A 12729-nucleotide genomic window follows, 5' to 3' on the forward strand; every position below is an offset into this window, starting at 1 on the left:
GTGTTAAAGGCTAACGAACGCAAGTTGGCCTCTTAACTGACCTAAAAATGTGGCTGTATCTAACATGTAGAGGGATGTTAGGGAGGACAGCTGAAACTGTCAGATGTCACTTAGACCAGCGGTTCTCAATTCCAGTCCTCGAGCCCCCTGCTCTTCAGATTTTGTATGTTTCTCGTATAGCTTCAGACATTTGTTCCATTCAAGCGTAAGTGCCCTGAGAAGTGGACATCACATGACATCCCTCCGTGATTCAAGTTCAGAGCGTATGTGTACGTTCAGTTCAAAGTGACTAACACAGAGGTGTACAGAGGTATACAGAGGTATATGATGTCACACTTGTCCATGTGTGAAGACGTTGCGCAGCGCAAATCCGTGAACCAATGTTCCAAAGTGAAGTAAACTTCGACGGATTTCCCCTGCTCAGGGAGTGGGGAGCAATGAACACTGTGTAGGGACCATGTCAATCGCAAGGAGCTCACTTCTAATGAGCTGATTATCCAAATCAGGTGTGCTAACAAAGAGAGACATGCAAAATATGCAGACCTTTGGGGAGCGAGGACTGGAATGGAGAACCGCTTCCTTATTCTTTAAGTCAGTGTGAGAAAAAGAGGTGAGAAGTTGTCTGCGTGACCCGAGTGATGCAAGGTGGTCTGCATAATACAAGAATCCGCACATGCATACTGGCGTAACAAGACCGAGAAGGTCCTTTAACACAAAAGCTAAATCTCTTTGTTAATTCGACAACACAATCGCGGCCAGTGCAAAGGTGCAAGCCCAGAGGAGGGACGGCCTCTTTGCATCAAGCCGGTCATTCGCAGCTATGCTCGTCATTCTTGAAAGGCCAGGGGAATTAGCTCAAATGGTAGAGCGCTCGCTTAGCATGCGAGAGGTAGCGGGATCGATGCCCGCATTCTCCAAGTTGGCTCCTGCCCTTTTACTCACACATCCCTAAATCAGTGGTTTTCAACCCTTTCCTGGAGGCATCCCTGCCCTGCACATTTTGCATTTCCCCTCATCTAACACACCAGTTTCAAATCATCAGCTCATTAATAGAGACTGCAAGACCTGATTTGGGTGTGTCTAATAAGGGAGACATACGAAATGTTCAGGACAGGGTTGCCTCCAGGAAAGGTTTGAAAACCATTGCCCTAAAGAGACCGACTGAGCACTGACGCAATGCTGCGACACTCCCACGTTAGCTTTTTTTGGGGCTCACAGCTGCCAAAAAGTATTTCAGACATGGTCCTGTGCAAATTGGTTGCAAAACATTGCCATTTTACACACAGTTCCCTAAAGCAGTGGTTTTCAAACCTGTCCTGGAGGCACCCCTGCCCTACACATTTTGAATGTTTCCCTCATCTATCACACCTGTTTCAAATCATCAACTCTTTTATAGAGACCGCAAGACCTTATTTGGGTGTGTCTAATAAGGCAGACAATCAAACTGTGCAGGGCAAGGGTGCCTCCAGGACAGGTTTGAGAACCAGTGCCCTAAAGAGACCGACTGGGCATCGATGCAATGCTGCCACAGTCTCTACGTTAGTTAATTTTTTTGGACTCAAAGCTGCCAAAAAGTATTTCAGACATGGTCCTGCGCAAATTGGTTGCAAAAAGTGGTCCCACCACGATTTAAACTCGGATCACTGGATTCAGAGTGCTAACCATTACACCATGAAACCTTACCTGGAGCAGCCGTTGCTCACAGGGCCACAAAGACTGTCACCAGTGACAACCTAGTGCTGTTTTTATCTTTTCCTGCGGCAAGAAAGCACACAGGTTCCACCGAGATTCGAACTCAGATCGCTGGATTCAAAGCCCAGAGTGCTGACCATTACACCATGGAACCGAAACTGCTTGTTTGGTGGCCAACTGGGAAACAGATAGCTCCGTGGCAGTGGGGAAGCAGTTATACAGAGAAGTTGGAACCCAGTGATTTTTGGTCATTGGCCCGCCTCAAAAAACGGAAAAGAGTGGGAGATTTTGCCGAAACCCGGGATCGAACCAGGGACCTTTAGATCTTCAGTCTAACGCTCTCCCAACTGAGCTATTTCGGCCACAACAAGCTCCTGCTTAGCAAGCAGGGATTTCAGTGAGATCACCCTACTCTTTGTCACAGGAGAAGAGCAGAGCTAAAAAGAGCTAGTGCAGCATCAATAAAAGAAGGAACATGAACTAACGTGGAAGCAATCAAAGACCTTGAGACAGTGTTAAAGGCTAACGAACGCAAGTTGGCCTCTTAACTGACCTAAAAATGTGGCTGTATCTAACATGTAGAGGGATGTTAGGGAGGACAGCTGAAACTGTCAGATGTCACTTAAACCAGCGGTTCTCAATTCCAGTCCTCGAGCCCCCTGCTCTTCAGATTTTGTATGTTTCTCGTATAGCTTCAGACATTTGTTCCATTCAAACGTAAGTGCCCTGAGAAGTGGACATCACATGACATCCCTCCGTGATTCAAGTTCAGAGCGTATGTGTACGTTCAGTTCAAAGTGACTAACACAGAGGTGTACAGAGGTATACAGAGGTATATGATGTCACACTTGTCCATGTGTGAAGACGTTGCGCAGCGCAAATCCGTGAACCAATGTTCCAAAGTGAAGTAAACTTCGACGGATTTCCCCTGCTCAGGGAGTGGGGAGCAATGAACACTGTGTAGGGACCATGTCAATCGCAAGGAGCTCACTTCTAATGAGCTGATTATCCAAATCAGGTGTGCTAACAAAGAGAGACATGCAAAATATGCAGACCTTTGGGGAGCGAGGACTGGAATGGAGAACCGCTTCCTTATTCTTTAAGTCAGTGTGAGAAAAAGAGGTGAGAAGTTGTCTGCGTGACCCGAGTGATGCAAGGTGGTCTGCATAATACAAGAATCCGCACATGCATACTGGCGTAACAAGACCGAGAAGGTCCTTTAACACAAAAGCTAAATCTCTTTGTTAATTCGACAACACAATCGCGGCCAGTGCAAAGGTGCAAGCCCAGAGGAGGGACGGCCTCTTTGCATCAAGCCGGTCATTCGCAGCTATGCTCGTCATTCTTGAAAGGCCAGGGGAATTAGCTCAAATGGTAGAGCGCTCGCTTAGCATGCGAGAGGTAGCGGGATCGATACCCGCATTCTCCAAGTTGGCTCCTGCCCTTTTACTCACACATCCCTAAATCAGTGGTTTTCAACCCTTTCCTGGAGGCATCCCTGCCCTGCACATTTTGCATTTCCCCTCATCTAACACACCAGTTTCAAATCATCAGCTCATTAATAGAGACTGCAAGACCTGATTTGGGTGTGTCTAATAAGGGAGACATACGAAATGTTCAGGACAGGGTTGCCTCCAGGAAAGGTTTGAAAACCATTGCCCTAAAGAGACCGACTGAGCACTGACGCAATGCTGCGACACTCCCACGTTAGCTTTTTTTGGGGCTCACAGCTGCCAAAAAGTATTTCAGACATGGTCCTGTGCAAATTGGTTGCAAAACATTGCCATTTTACACACAGTTCCCTAAAGCAGTGGTTTTCAAACCTGTCCTGGAGGCACCCCTGCCCTACACATTTTGAATGTTTCCCTCATCTATCACACCTGTTTCAAATCATCAACTCTTTTATAGAGACCGCAAGACCTTATTTGGGTGTGTCTAATAAGGCAGACAATCAAACTGTGCAGGGCAGGGGTGCCTCCAGGACAGGTTTGAGAACCAGTGCCCTAAAGAGACCGACTGGGCATCGATGCAATGCTGCCACAGTCTCTACGTTAGTTAATTTTTTTGGACTCAAAGCTGCCAAAAAGTATTTCAGACATGGTCCTGCGCAAATTGGTTGCAAAAAGTGGTCCCACCGCGATTTGAACTCGGATCACTGGATTCAGAGTGCTAACCATTACACCATGAAACCTTACCTGGAGCAGCCGTTGCTCACAGGGCCACAAAGACTGTCACCAGTGACAACCTAGTGCTGTTTTTATCTTTTCCTGCGGCAAGAAATCACACAGGTTCCACCGAGATTCTGACCATTACACCATGGAACCGAAACTGCTTGTTTGGTGGCCAACTGGGAAACAGATAGCTCCGTGGCAGTGGGGAAGCAGTTATACAGAGAAGTTGGAACCCAGTGATTTTTGGTCACTGGCCCGCCTCAAAAAACGGAAAAGAGTGGGAGATTTTGCCGAAACCCGGAATCGAACCAGGGACCTTTAGATCTTCAGTCTAACGCTCTCCCAACTGAGCTATTTCGGCCACTACAAGCTCCTGCTTAGCAAGCAGGGATTTCAGTGAGATCACCCTACTCTTTGTCACAGGAGAAGAGCAGAGCAGAGATGAGCCCCCAGACAATAAAAACAGCTGGCCAGTACGGGGATCGAACCCGCGACCTTGGCGTTATTAGCACCACGCTCTAACCATCTGAGCTAACCGGCCTCCCTTAGCCATCTGTCTCTACCCGATTGAATAAAAAACTGCCTCAATGTTAGTGAACGCAATGAGACAACAAAGCTTCACGTTTTATCCCGACCAAGGGCTCGTCCGGGATTTGAACCCGGCACCTCTTGCACCCAAAGCGAGAATCATACCCCTAGACCAACAAGCCTTCCTGTGCTGGGCCGAGAAAAAAGAGCTAGTGCAGCATCAATAAAAGAAGGAACATGAACTAACGTGGAAGCAATCAAAGACCTCGAGACAGTGTTAAAGGCTAACGAACGCAAGTTGGCCTCTTAACTGACCTAAAAATGTGGCTGTATCTAACATGTAGAGGGATGTTAGGGAGGACAGCTGAAACTGTCAGATGTCACTTAGACCAGCGGTTCTCAATTCCAGTCCTCGAGCCCCCTGCTCTTCAGATTTTGTATGTTTCTCGTATAGCTTCAGACATTTGTTCCATTCAAACGTAAGTGCCCTGAGAAGTGGACATCACATGACATCCCTCCGTGATTCAAGTTCAGAGCGTATGTGTACGTTCAGTTCAAAGTGACTAACACAGAGGTGTACAGAGGTATACAGAGGTATATGATGTCACACTTGTCCATGTGTGAAGACGTTGCGCAGCGCAAATCCGTGAACCAATGTTCCAAAGTGAAGTAAACTTCGACGGATTTCCCCTGCTCAGGGAGTGGGGAGCAATGAACACTGTGTAGGGACCATGTCAATCGCAAGGAGCTCACTTCTAATGAGCTGATTATCCAAATCAGGTGTGCTAACAAAGAGAGACATGCAAAATATGCAGACCTTTGGGGAGCGAGGACTGGAATGGAGAACCGCTTCCTTATTCTTTAAGTCAGTGTGAGAAAAAGAGGTGAGAAGTTGTCTGCGTGACCCGAGTGATGCAAGGTGGTCTGCATAATACAAGAATCCGCACATGCATACTGGCGTAACAAGACCGAGAAGGTCCTTTAACACAAAAGCTAAATCTCTTTGTTAATTCGACAACACAATCGCGGCCAGTGCAAAGGTGCAAGCCCAGAGGAGGGACGGCCTCTTTGCATCAAGCCGGTCATTCGCAGCTATGCTCGTCATTCTTGAAAGGCCAGGGGAATTAGCTCAAATGGTAGAGCGCTCGCTTAGCATGCGAGAGGTAGCGGGATCGATGCCCGCATTCTCCAAGTTGGCTCCTGCCCTTTTACTCACACATCCCTAAATCAGTGGTTTTCAACCCTTTCCTGGAGGCATCCCTGCCCTGCACATTTTGCATTTCCCCTCATCTAACACACCAGTTTCAAATCATCAGCTCATTAATAGAGACTGCAAGACCTGATTTGGGTGTGTCTAATAAGGGAGACATACGAAATGTCAAGGACAGGGTTGCCTCCAGGAAAGGTTTGAAAACCATTGCCCTAAAGAGACCGACTGAGCACTGACGCAATGCTGCGACACTCCCACGTTAGCTTTTTTTGGGGCTCACAGCTGCCAAAAAGTATTTCAGACATGGTCCTGTGCAAATTGGTTGCAAAACATTGCCATTTTACACACAGTTCCCTAAAGCAGTGGTTTTCAAACCTGTCCTGGAGGCACCCCTGCCCTACACATTTTGAATGTTTCCCTCATCTATCACACCTGTTTCAAATCATCAACTCTTTTATAGAGACCGCAAGACCTTATTTGGGTGTGTCTAATAAGGCAGACAATCAAACTGTGCAGGGCAGGGGTGCCTCCAGGACAGGTTTGAGAACCAGTGCCCTAAAGAGACCGACTGGGCATCGATGCAATGCTGCCACAGTCTCTACGTTAGTTAATTTTTTTGGACTCAAAGCTGCCAAAAAGTATTTCAGACATGGTCCTGCGCAAATTGGTTGCAAAAAGTGGTCCCACCGCGATTTGAACTCGGATCACTGGATTCAGAGTGCTAACCATTACACCATGAAACCTTACCTGGAGCAGCCGTTGCTCACAGGGCCACAAAGACTGTCACCAGTGACAACCTAGTGCTGTTTTTATCTTTTCCTGCGGCAAGAAATCACACAGGTTCCACCGAGATTCTGACCATTACACCATGGAACCGAAACTGCTTGTTTGGTGGCCAACTGGGAAACAGATAGCTCCGTGGCAGTGGGGAAGCAGTTATACAGAGAAGTTGGAACCCAGTGATTTTTGGTCACTGGCCCGCCTCAAAAAACGGAAAAGAGTGGGAGATTTTGCCGAAACCCGGGATCGAACAAGGGACCTTTAGAACTTCAGTCTAACGCTCTCCCAACTGAGCTATTTCGGCCACAACAAGCTCCTGCTTAGCAAGCAGGGATTTCAGTGAGATCACCCTACTCTTTGTCACAGGAGAATAGCAGAGCAGAGATGAGCCCCCAGACAATAAAAACAGCTGGCCAGTACGGGGATCGAACCCGCGACCTTGGCGTTATTAGCACCACGCTCTAACCATCTGAGCTAACCGGCCTCCCTTAGCCATCTGTCTCTACCCGATTGAATAAAAAACTGCCTCAATGTTAGTGAACGCAATGAGACAACAAAGCTTCACGTTTTATCCCGACCAAGGACTCGTCCGGGATTTGAACCCGGGACCTCTCGCACCCAAAGCGAGAATCATACCCCTAGACCAACGAGCCTTCCTGTGCTTGGCCGAGAAAAAAGAGCTAGTGCAGCATCAATAAAAGAAGGAACATGAACTAACGTGGAAGCAATCAAAGACCTCGAGACAGTGTTAAAGGCTAACGAACGCAAGTTGGCCTCTTAACTGACCTAAAAATGTGGCTGTATCTAACATGTAGAGGGATGTTAGGGAGGACAGCTGAAACTGTCAAATGTCACTTAGACCAGCGGTTCTCAATTCCAGTCCTCGAGCCCCCTGCTCTTCAGATTTTGTATGTTTCTCGTATAGCTTCAGACATTTGTTCCATTCAAACGTAAGTACCCTGAGAAGTGGACATCACATGACATCCCTCCGTGATTCAAGTTCAGAGCGTATGTGTACGTTCAGTTCAAAGTGACTAACACAGAGGTGTACAGAGGTATACAGAGGTATATGATGTCACACTTGTCCATGTGTGAAGACGTTGCGCAGCGCAAATCCGTGAACCAATGTTCCAAAGTGAAGTAAACTTCGACGGATTTCCCCTGCTCAGGGAGTGGGGAGCAATGAACACTGTGTAGGGACCATGTCAATCGCAAGGAGCTCACTTCTAATGAGCTGATTATCCAAATCAGGTGTGCTAACAAAGAGAGACATGCAAAATATGCAGACCTTTGGGGAGCGAGGACTGGAATGGAGAACCGCTTCCTTATTCTTTAAGTCAGTGTGAGAAAAAGAGGTGAGAAGTTGTCTGCGTGACCCGAGTGATGCAAGGTGGTCTGCATAATACAAGAATCCGCACATGCATACTGGCGTAACAAGACCGAGAAGGTCCTTTAACACAAAAGCTAAATCTCTTTGTTAATTCGACAACACAATCGCGGCCAGTGCAAAGGTGCAAGCCCAGAGGAGGGACGGCCTCTTTGCATCAAGCCGGTCATTCGCAGCTATGCTCGTCATTCTTGAAAGGCCAGGGGAATTAGCTCAAATGGTAGAGCGCTCGCTTAGCATGCGAGAGGTAGCGGGATCGATGCCCGCATTCTCCAAGTTGGCTCCTGCCCTTTTACTCACACATCCCTAAATCAGTGGTTTTCAACCCTTTCCTGGAGGCATCCCTGCCCTGCACATTTTGCATTTCCCCTCATCTAACACACCAGTTTCAAATCATCAGCTCATTAATAGAGACTGCAAGACCTGATTTGGGTGTGTCTAATAAGGGAGACATACGAAATGTTCAGGACAGGGTTGCCTCCAGGAAAGGTTTGAAAACCATTGCCCTAGAGACCAACTGAGCACTGACGCAATGCTGCGACACTCCCACGTTAGCTTTTTTTGGGGCTCACAGCTGCCAAAAAGTATTTCAGACATGGTCCTGTGCAAATTGGTTGCAAAACATTGCCATTTTACACACAGTTCCCTAAAGCAGTGGTTTTCAAACCTGTCCTGGAGGCACCCCTGCCCTACACATTTTGAATGTTTCCCTCATCTATCACACCTGTTTCAAATCATCAACTCTTTTATAGAGACCGCAAGACCTTATTTGGGTGTGTATAATAATGCAGACAATCAAACTGTGCAGGGCAGGGGTGCCTCCAGGACAGGTTTGAGAACCAGTGCCCTAAAGAGACCGACTGGGCATCGATGCAATGCTGCCACAGTCTCTACGTTAGTTAATTTTTTTGGACTCAAAGCTGCCAAAAAGTATTTCAGACATGGTCCTGCGCAAATTGGTTGCAAAAAGTGGTCCCACCGCGATTTGAACTCGGATCACTGGATTCAGAGTGCTAACCATTACACCATGAAACCTTACCTGGAGCAGCCGTTGCTCACAGGGCCACAAAGACTGTCACCAGTGACAACCTAGTGCTGTTTTTATCTTTTCCTGCGGCAAGAAAGCACACAGGTTCCACCGAGATTCGAACTCAGATCGCTGGATTCAAAGCCCAGAGTGCTGACCATTACACCATGGAACCGAAACTGCTTGTTTGGTGGCCAACTGGGAAACAGATAGCTCCGTGGCAGTGGGGAAGCAGTTATACAGAGAAGTTGGAACCCAGTGATTTTTGGTCACTGGCCCGCCTCAAAAAACGGAAAAGAGTGGGAGATTTTGCCGAAACCCGGGATCGAACCAGGGACCTTTAGATCTTCAGTCTAACGCTCTCCCAACTGAGCTATTTCGGCCACAACAAGCTCCTGCTTAGCAAGCAGGGATTTCAGTGAGATCACCCTACTCTTTGTCACAGGAGAAGAGCAGAGCAGAGATGAGCCCCCAGACAATAAAAACAGCTGGCCAGTACGGGGATCGAACCCGCGACCTTGGCGTTATTAGCACCACGCTCTAACCATCTGAGCTAACCGGCCTCCCTTAGCCATCTGTCGATTGAATAAAAAACTGCCTCAATGTTAGTGAACGCAATGAGACAACAAAGCTTCACGTTTTATCCCGACCAAGGGCTCGTCCGGGACTTGAACCCGGGACCTCTCGCACCCAAAGCGAGAATCATACCCCTAGACCAACGAGCCTTCCTGTGCTGGGCCGAGAAAAAAGAGCTAGTGCAGCATCAATAAAAGAAGGAACATGAACTAACGTGGAAGCAATCAAAGACCTCGAGACAGTGTTAAAGGCTAACGAACGCAAGTTGGCCTCTTAACTGACCTAAAAATGTGGCTGTATCTAACATGTAGAGGGATGTTAGGGAGGACAGCTGAAACTGTCAGATGTCACTTAGACCAGCGGTTCTCAATTCCAGTCCTCGAGCCCCCTGCTCTTCAGATTTTGTATGTTTCTCGTATAGCTTCAGACATTTGTTCCATTCAAACGTAAGTGCCCTGAGAAGTGGACATCACATGACATCCCTCCGTGATTCAAGTTCAGAGCGTATGTGTACGTTCAGTTCAAAGTGACTAACACAGAGGTGTACAGAGGTATACAGAGGTATATGATGTCACACTTGTCCATGTGTGAAGACGTTGCGCAGCGCAAATCCGTGAACCAATGTTCCAAAGTGAAGTAAACTTCGACGGATTTCCCCTGCTCAGGGAGTGGGGAGCAATGAACACTGTGTAGGGACCATGTCAATCGCAAGGAGCTCACTTCTAATGAGCTGATTATCCAAATCAGGTGTGCTAACAAAGAGAGACATGCAAAATATGCAGACCTTTGGGGAGCGAGGACTGGAATGGAGAACCGCTTCCTTATTCTTTAAGTCAGTGTGAGAAAAAGAGGTGAGAAGTTGTCTGCGTGACCCGAGTGATGCAAGGTGGTCTGCATAATACAAGAATCCGCACATGCATACTGGCGTAACAAGACCGAGAAGGTCCTTTAACACAAAAGCTAAATCTCTTTGTTAATTCGACAACACAATCGCGGCCAGTGCAAAGGTGCAAGCCCAGAGGAGGGACGGCCTCTTTGCATCAAGCCGGTCATTCGCAGCTATGCTCGTCATTCTTGAAAGGCCAGGGGAATTAGCTCAAATGGTAGAGCGCTCGCTTAGCATGCGAGAGGTAGCGGGATCGATGCCCGCATTCTCCAAGTTGGCTCCTGCCCTTTTACTCACACATCCCTAAATCAGTGGTTTTCAACCCTTTCCTGGAGGCATCCCTGCCCTGCACATTTTGCATTTCCCCTCATCTAACACACCAGTTTCAAATCATCAGCTCATTAATAGAGACTGCAAGACCTGATTTGGGTGTGTCTAATAAGGGAGACATACGAAATGTTCAGGACAGGGTTGCCTCCAGGAAAGGTTTGAAAACCATTGCCCTAAAGAGACCGACTGAGCACTGACGCAATGCTGCGACACTCCCACGTTAGCTTTTTTTGGGGCTCACAGCTGCCAAAAAGTATTTCAGACATGGTCCTGTGCAAATTGGTTGCAAAACATTGCCATTTTACACACAGTTCCCTAAAGCAGTGGTTTTCAAACCTGTCCTGGAGGCACCCCTGCCCTACACATTTTGAATGTTTCCCTCATCTATCACACCTGTTTCAAATCATCAACTCTTTTATAGAGACCGCAAGACCTTATTTGGGTGTGTCTAATAAGGCAGACAATCAAACTGTGCAGGGCAGGGGTGCCTCCAGGACAGGTTTGAGAACCAGTGCCCTAAAGAGACCGACTGGGCATCGATGCAATGCTGCCACAGTCTCTACGTTAGTTAATTTTTTTGGACTCAAAGCTGCCAAAAAGTATTTCAGACATGGTCCTGCGCAAATTGGTTGCAAAAAGTGGTCCCACCACGATTTAAACTCGGATCACTGGATTCAGAGTGCTAACCATTACACCATGAAACCTTACCTGGAGCAGCCGTTGCTCACAGGGCCACAAAGACTGTCACCAGTGACAACCTAGTGCTGTTTTTATCTTTTCCTGCGGCAAGAAAGCACACAGGTTCCACCGAGATTCGAACTCAGATCGCTGGATTCAAAGCCCAGAGTGCTGACCATTACACCATGGAACCGAAACTGCTTGTTTGGTGGCCAACTGGGAAACAGATAGCTCCGTGGCAGTGGGGAAGCAGTTATACAGAGAAGTTGGAACCCAGTGATTTTTGGTCACTGGCCCGCCTCAAAAAACGGAAAAGAGTGGGAGATTTTGCCGAAACCCGGGATAGAACCAGGGACCTTTAGATCTTCAGTCTAACGCTCTCCCAACTGAGCTATTTCGGCCACAACAAGCTCCTGCTTAGCAAGCAGGGATTTCAGTGAGATCACCCTACTCTTTGTCACAGGAGAAGAGCAGAGCAGAGATGAGCCCCCAGACAATAAAAACAGCTGGCCAGTACGGGGATCGAACCCGCGACCTTGGCGTTATTTGCACCACGCTCTAACCATCTGAGCTAACCGGCCTCCCTTAGCTGTCTGACTCTACCCGATTGAATAAAAAACTGCCTCAATGTTAGTGAACGCAATGAGACAACAAAGCTTCACGTTTTATCCCGACCAAGGGCTCGTCCGGGATTTGAACCCGGGACCTCTCGCACCCAAAGCGAGAATCATACCCCTAGACCAACGAGCCTTCCTGTGCTGGGCCGAGAAAAAAGAGCTAGTGCAGCATCAATAAAAGAAGGAACATGAACTAACGTGGAAGCAATCAAAGACCTCGAGACAGTGTTAAAGGCTAACGAACGCAAGTTGGCCTCTTAACTGACCTAAAAATGTGGCTGTATCTAACATGTAGAGGGATGTTAGGGAGGACAGCTGAAACTGTCAAATGTCACTTAGACCAGCGGTTCTCAATTCCAGTCCTCGAGCCCCCTGCTCTTCAGATTTTGTATGTTTCTCGTATAGCTTCAGACATTTGTTCCATTCAAACGTAAGTACCCTGAGAAGTGGACATCACATGACATCCCTCCGTGATTCAAGTTCAGAGCGTATGTGTACGTTCAGTTCAAAGTGACTAACACAGAGGTGTACAGAGGTATACAGAGGTATATGATGTCACACTTGTCCATGTGTGAAGACGTTGCGCAGCGCAAATCCGTGAACCAATGTTCCAAAGTGAAGTAAACTTCGACGGATTTCCCCTGCTCAGGGAGTGGGGAGCAATGAACACTGTGTAGGGACCATGTCAATCGCAAGGAGCTCACTTCTAATGAGCTGATTATCCAAATCAGGTGTGCTAACAAAGAGAGACATGCAAAATATGCAGACCTTTGGGGAGCGAGGACTGGAATGGAGAACCGCTTCCTTATTCTTTAAGTCAGTGTGAGAAAAAGAGGTGAGAAGTTGT

At 47.6% G+C, this 12729-nt stretch overlaps 21 non-coding genes across 21 annotated transcripts; 5 read left to right on the forward strand and 16 right to left on the reverse strand.

The window, feature by feature from the left end:
* Positions 1 to 844: 844 nt before the first annotated feature.
* On the forward strand, positions 845 to 917 carry trnaa-agc (transfer RNA alanine (anticodon AGC)). The gene has a single exon. It is a non-coding gene; the product is annotated as a tRNA-Ala (tRNA).
* Positions 918 to 1774: 857 nt separating this feature from the next.
* trnaq-uug (transfer RNA glutamine (anticodon UUG)) lies at positions 1775 to 1846 on the reverse strand. Its single transcript has one exon. It is a non-coding gene; the product is annotated as a tRNA-Gln (tRNA).
* Positions 1847 to 1981: 135 nt separating this feature from the next.
* trnaf-gaa (transfer RNA phenylalanine (anticodon GAA)) lies at positions 1982 to 2054 on the reverse strand. The gene has a single exon. It is a non-coding gene; the product is annotated as a tRNA-Phe (tRNA).
* A 994-nt stretch (positions 2055 to 3048) lies between these two features.
* On the forward strand, positions 3049 to 3121 carry trnaa-agc (transfer RNA alanine (anticodon AGC)). The gene has a single exon. It is a non-coding gene; the product is annotated as a tRNA-Ala (tRNA).
* Positions 3122 to 4151: 1030 nt separating this feature from the next.
* On the reverse strand, positions 4152 to 4224 carry trnaf-gaa (transfer RNA phenylalanine (anticodon GAA)). Its single transcript has one exon. It is a non-coding gene; the product is annotated as a tRNA-Phe (tRNA).
* A 106-nt stretch (positions 4225 to 4330) lies between these two features.
* Positions 4331 to 4404, reverse strand: trnai-aau (transfer RNA isoleucine (anticodon AAU)). The gene has a single exon. It is a non-coding gene; the product is annotated as a tRNA-Ile (tRNA).
* Positions 4405 to 4501: 97 nt separating this feature from the next.
* On the reverse strand, positions 4502 to 4573 carry trnap-ugg (transfer RNA proline (anticodon UGG)). The gene has a single exon. It is a non-coding gene; the product is annotated as a tRNA-Pro (tRNA).
* Positions 4574 to 5509: 936 nt separating this feature from the next.
* Positions 5510 to 5582, forward strand: trnaa-agc (transfer RNA alanine (anticodon AGC)). Its single transcript has one exon. It is a non-coding gene; the product is annotated as a tRNA-Ala (tRNA).
* Positions 5583 to 6612: 1030 nt separating this feature from the next.
* On the reverse strand, positions 6613 to 6685 carry trnaf-gaa (transfer RNA phenylalanine (anticodon GAA)). Its single transcript has one exon. It is a non-coding gene; the product is annotated as a tRNA-Phe (tRNA).
* A 106-nt stretch (positions 6686 to 6791) lies between these two features.
* trnai-aau (transfer RNA isoleucine (anticodon AAU)) lies at positions 6792 to 6865 on the reverse strand. Its single transcript has one exon. It is a non-coding gene; the product is annotated as a tRNA-Ile (tRNA).
* Positions 6866 to 6962: 97 nt separating this feature from the next.
* On the reverse strand, positions 6963 to 7034 carry trnap-ugg (transfer RNA proline (anticodon UGG)). Its single transcript has one exon. It is a non-coding gene; the product is annotated as a tRNA-Pro (tRNA).
* A 936-nt stretch (positions 7035 to 7970) lies between these two features.
* trnaa-agc (transfer RNA alanine (anticodon AGC)) lies at positions 7971 to 8043 on the forward strand. The gene has a single exon. It is a non-coding gene; the product is annotated as a tRNA-Ala (tRNA).
* An 855-nt stretch (positions 8044 to 8898) lies between these two features.
* trnaq-uug (transfer RNA glutamine (anticodon UUG)) lies at positions 8899 to 8970 on the reverse strand. Its single transcript has one exon. It is a non-coding gene; the product is annotated as a tRNA-Gln (tRNA).
* A 135-nt stretch (positions 8971 to 9105) lies between these two features.
* Positions 9106 to 9178, reverse strand: trnaf-gaa (transfer RNA phenylalanine (anticodon GAA)). Its single transcript has one exon. It is a non-coding gene; the product is annotated as a tRNA-Phe (tRNA).
* Positions 9179 to 9284: 106 nt separating this feature from the next.
* trnai-aau (transfer RNA isoleucine (anticodon AAU)) lies at positions 9285 to 9358 on the reverse strand. Its single transcript has one exon. It is a non-coding gene; the product is annotated as a tRNA-Ile (tRNA).
* Positions 9359 to 9448: 90 nt separating this feature from the next.
* Positions 9449 to 9520, reverse strand: trnap-ugg (transfer RNA proline (anticodon UGG)). The gene has a single exon. It is a non-coding gene; the product is annotated as a tRNA-Pro (tRNA).
* Positions 9521 to 10456: 936 nt separating this feature from the next.
* Positions 10457 to 10529, forward strand: trnaa-agc (transfer RNA alanine (anticodon AGC)). Its single transcript has one exon. It is a non-coding gene; the product is annotated as a tRNA-Ala (tRNA).
* An 857-nt stretch (positions 10530 to 11386) lies between these two features.
* trnaq-uug (transfer RNA glutamine (anticodon UUG)) lies at positions 11387 to 11458 on the reverse strand. Its single transcript has one exon. It is a non-coding gene; the product is annotated as a tRNA-Gln (tRNA).
* A 135-nt stretch (positions 11459 to 11593) lies between these two features.
* Positions 11594 to 11666, reverse strand: trnaf-gaa (transfer RNA phenylalanine (anticodon GAA)). Its single transcript has one exon. It is a non-coding gene; the product is annotated as a tRNA-Phe (tRNA).
* Positions 11667 to 11772: 106 nt separating this feature from the next.
* Positions 11773 to 11846, reverse strand: trnai-aau (transfer RNA isoleucine (anticodon AAU)). Its single transcript has one exon. It is a non-coding gene; the product is annotated as a tRNA-Ile (tRNA).
* Positions 11847 to 11943: 97 nt separating this feature from the next.
* On the reverse strand, positions 11944 to 12015 carry trnap-ugg (transfer RNA proline (anticodon UGG)). The gene has a single exon. It is a non-coding gene; the product is annotated as a tRNA-Pro (tRNA).
* Between the last annotated feature and the right edge of the window lie 714 nt (positions 12016 to 12729).

The sequence above is a fragment of the Carassius gibelio genome, chromosome B10, assembly GCF_023724105.1.
Source record: "Carassius gibelio isolate Cgi1373 ecotype wild population from Czech Republic chromosome B10, carGib1.2-hapl.c, whole genome shotgun sequence".
NCBI lineage: Eukaryota > Metazoa > Chordata > Actinopteri > Cypriniformes > Cyprinidae > Carassius > Carassius gibelio.